Below are 4,914 nucleotides of genomic sequence, written 5' to 3' on the forward strand. Positions count from 1 at the left end.
GTTTTCTAACCTTACTCCAAACCTTAACCCCAGTGCTGTGATATCTAACCCTAACCTTAACCCCAGTGCTGTGATATCTAACCCTAACCTTAACCCCAGTGCTGTGATACCTAATGTTAACCTAACTGTAATGTTAGAATGCATTCATTACATATTGTAGCAACCTTGGTAAGGTCATATCTCATCCCCTGATCTCCATAAACCCTGGTTGGAGCTGTGAATAAGGCACCCACCTTCAGGCCAGAATGATGCCGGTTTGAAACAGCTTGTATGTTTTGTGCAAATTTGTAATGAATGATGTTTTCGTACTGTTCGTAAAATATATGTTTGGTGTTTGTGTCATATTATACGTTTTAATAGCATTTGTAACGTATACGTTGTAATAGAGTTCGTAAGATACAGTTGTGCTCAAAAGTTTGTGTCCCCTTGGAGAATTGGTAATATACAGGTGCTGGTCATATAATTAGAATATCATCAAAAAGTAGATTTATTTCAGTAATTCCATTCAAAAAGTGAAACTTGTATACATTCATTCCACACAGACTGATATATTTCAAGTGTTTATTTCTTTTAATTTCGATGATTATAACTGACAACTAATGGAAACCCCAAATTCATCCATCCATCCATCCATCCATCCATCTTCTTCCGCTTATCCGGGGCCGGGTCGCGGGGGCAGCAGTCTAAGCAGGGATGCCCAGACTTCCCTCTCCCCAGACACTTCCTCTAGCTCTTCCGGGGGGACACAGAGGCGTTCCCAGGCCAGCCGGGAGACATAGTCCCTCCAGCGTGTCCTAGGTCTTCCCCGGGGTCTCCTCCCGGTGGGACGGGACCGGAACACCTTCCCAGGAAGGCGTTCCTGAGGCATCCGAAACAGATGCCCAAGCCACCTCAGCTGACCCCTCTCGATGTGTAGGAGCAGCGGCTCTACTCTGAGCTCCTCCCGGGTGACCGAGCTTCTCACCCTATCTCTAAGGGATCGCCCGGCCACCCTGCGGAGAAAGCTCATTTCAGCCGCCTGTATCTGGGATCTTGTCCTTTCGGTCATGACCCAAAGCTCATGACCATAGGTGAGAGTAGGAACGTAGATTGACTGGTAAATCGAGAGCTTCGCCTTGCGGCTCAGCTCGTTCTTCACCACGACAGACCGATACATCGACTGCATAACTGCAGAAGCTGCACCGATCCGTCTGTCAATCTCCCGTTCCATCCTTCCCTCACTCGTGAACAAGACCCCTAGATACTTAAACTCCTCCACTTGAGGCAGGCACTCTCCACCAACCGACTGAGGACCATGGCCTCGGATTTGGAGGTACTGATTTTCATCCCCACCGCTTCACACTCGGCTGCAAACCGTCCCAGTGCATGCTGAAGGTCCTGGTTAGAAGGGGCCAACATGACAACATCATCTGCAAAGAGCAGAGATGAAATTGTGTGGTCCCCAAACCTGACACCCTCCGGCCCCTGGCTGCGCCTAGAAATTCTGTCCATAAAATAAAAATTACGAAAAGAACCGGTGACAAAGTGCAGCCCTGCCGGAGTCCAACATGCACAGGGAACAAGTCTGACTTACTGCCGGCAATGCGGACCAAGCTCCTGCTTCGTTTGTACAGGGACCTGACAGCCCTTAGCAAAGGACCCAGGACCCCATATTCCCGAAGCACCCTCCACAAGATGCCGCGAGGGACACAGTCGAATGCCTTCTCCAAATCCACAAAACACATGTGGATTGGTTGGGCAAACTACCATGAACCCTCCAACACCCCGTAGAGGGTATAGAGCTGGTCCAGTGTTCCACGGCCCAGACGAAAACCACACTGTTCCTCCTGAATCCGAGGTTCTACTATCGGCCGTATTCTCCCCTCCAGAACCCTGGCATAGACTTTCCCGGGGAGGCTGAGAAGTGTGATCCCCCTATAGTTGGAACACACCCTCCGGTCCCCCTTCTTAAAAAGAGCGACCACCACCCCGGTCTGCCATCCCAGAGGCACTGTCGCCGACAGTTCCCCCAAATTCAGTATCTCAGAAAATTTGAATTTTGTAAATAGGTTCAATATTAAAGACACCTGGTGCCACACTCTAATCAGCTAATTAACTCAAAACACCTGCAAAGGCCTTTAAATGGTCTTTCAGACTAGTTCTGTAGGCTACACAATCATGGGGAAGACTGCTGACTTGACAGCTGTCCAAAAGACGACCATTGACAACTTGCACAAGGAGGGCAAGACACAAAAGGTCATTGCTAAAGAGGCTGGCTGTTTACAGAGCTCTGTGTCCAAGCACATTAATAGAGAGGCGAAGGGAAGGAAAAGATGTTGTAGAAAAAAGTGTACAAGGAATAGGGATAACCGCACACTGGAGAGGATTGTGAAACAAAACCCATTAAAAAATGTGGGGGAGATTCACAATGTGTGGACTGCAGCTGGAGTCAGTGCTTCAAGAACCACCACGCACAGACATATGCAAGACATGGGTTTCAGCTGTCGCATTCCTTGTGTCAAGTCACTCTTGAACAAGAGACAGAGTCAGAAGCATCTCGCCTTGTCTAAAGACAAAAAGGACTGGACTGCTGCTGAGCAGTCCAAAGTTATGTTCTCTGATGAAAGCAAATTTTGCATTTCCTTTGGAAATCTTGGTCCCAGAGTCTGGAGGAAGAGAGGAGAGGCACAGAATCCACGTTGCTTGAAGTCCAGTGTAAAGTTTCCACTGTCAGTGATGGTTTGGGGCGCCATGTCATCTGCTGGTGTTGGTCCACTATGTTTTCTGAGGTCCAAGGTCAACGAAGCCGTCTTCCAGGAAGTTTTAGAGAACTTCATGCTTCCTGCTGCTGACCAAATTTATGGAGATGCAGATTTCATTTTCCAAAAGCTACCAGTACCTGGTTTAAGGACCATGGTATCCCAGTTTTTTATTGGCCAGCAAACTCGCCTGACCTTAACCCTATAGAAAATCTATGGGGTATTGTGAAAAGGAAGATGCGATATGCCAGACCCAATGTTACATCCCCTGTTCAAAATCCCTGTAGTGTTCTGTGTATGTGTCTTCTCAGTACAGGTGACAATATTCTTCAACCAAGCTCATCAATGACTCCGCCTACCCCGTTACCCGGTTCAGCTGTTTCCACTCACCATCTGTCCCATCATGCATTTCTGAGCAGTATATGTACTTCTGGTTTTTTGGTCATTCTCTCTCTCACTCTCCATCCGTAAGGTTGTGTATGTGGTTTCTGGTTAGTTGTGAAGTGTTTTGTGGTTTTGCGTGGTTTGGAGTGAGAGCTGTGTGTGTGGTTGAATTGTTTGTGGTTGTTTGTGGTTGAACTTTTGTTTGTACAACTGGTACGTTGTCTAACACTGTTATTTCCTCTTGTTTCTACAGGGAGTGAGGAGTAGTTTAGCCCTGCTCCGGAGTCTACATCCCTGCACGTAGGGTACCTCCCCTGTCTAGGCACACTAGTTACACCTGGCTGGGCCACCTACTGTAAGTTTGGGTAGGGCGCCCTGACAGTGTGCCAGATTAGCTTCTGTGTTTTGGGTGGGAGTTAGGACAGGTAAGGGGGTGGGAGGCTGTTTGTTTCTTTCTTTGATTTGGTACCGCCAGTTCTCCTCGTCTCCCTGATATTATTACCGTGGCTAAATAAAAGCCTGCTTTGTACGGTACTTCTGTGTGTTGTGTCCTTACTCGCACTACGACCCCATACCCTTTTGCTGGCTGCAGGGCGTCCTTGTGCAGTGGCGTGGCTCCCACTCCCCTCCTGGGGAGGACAGAACGTAACACCCAACAATGCAGAAGAGCTGAAGGCCACTATCAGAGCAACCTGGGCTCTCATAACACATGAGCAGTGCCACAGACTGATTGACTCCATGCCACGTCGCATTGCTGCAGTAATTTAGGCAAAAGGAGTCCCAACTAAGTATTGAGTGCTGTACATGGTCATACTTTTCATGTTCATACTTTTCAGTTGACCAACATTTCTAAAAATATTTTTTTTGTATTGGTCTTAAGTAATATTCAAATTTTGTGAGATACTGAATTTGGGTTTTTTATTAGTTGTCAGTTATAATCATCGAAATTAAAAGAAATAAACACTTGAAATATATCAGTCTGTGTGGAATGAATGTATACATTATACAAGTTTCACTTTTTGAATGGAATTACTGAAATAAATCAACTTTTTGATGATATTCTAATTTTATGACCAGCACCTGTATGTACCATCTCTAAAGAAAACATGAGTGAACAGGCAAAACACATTTCTTTTATTTCTTATGGGATTCATACTTAACTGTATTTTATAACAGAATAGCACAATCATAAAACTATGATTCACATTTATGTTGTGGTTTGTCTGGCTTAGAAAAAAATAGTAATCAGTCCCTTTCTTAGTGATGGGGGAAGAATAACAATTTCCAAGGACTCAAACATCTCCACAAGAGGGCATATTAATTGCTCTCAGGATGATGTGCGGTGTCTGGCTTGTGCCAGACATAGCGCTTAGCATTGCACACTGGCTACCACTGAGCTGTAGAAAATTAACTCCTTTAGAGTTAACATATGCCACTTGATGGCCTCCCTGACTTCTTCCCTTCACACTCTTATACTCAGTTTTTGAGGATGGCCTGTTAAAGACAGATTCACAGTTAAGCAATATTCTCTCACTTTCTTAATAACGGTCTGTGCTTTGAGGGATATTGAATGACTTGGAAATGTTTTTATATCCCACTCCTGATTGATGCTCCTAAATAACCTTATTTCAGATTTGCATTGAATGTTCCTTTGTCTTCGTTATCTAGTCTTTTTTAGGAATTGTACTAACCAACTGTGGGATCTCCTTAAAAGTAGTAGTGTATTTAACCTGTAATCATGTGAAACACTTTGAGCTGATTTAAGTAGATTACCTGCAGTGCCTATAAAACC

Source organism: Esox lucius, chromosome 15 (genome assembly GCF_011004845.1).
Source record: "Esox lucius isolate fEsoLuc1 chromosome 15, fEsoLuc1.pri, whole genome shotgun sequence".
Lineage (NCBI taxonomy): Eukaryota > Metazoa > Chordata > Actinopteri > Esociformes > Esocidae > Esox > Esox lucius.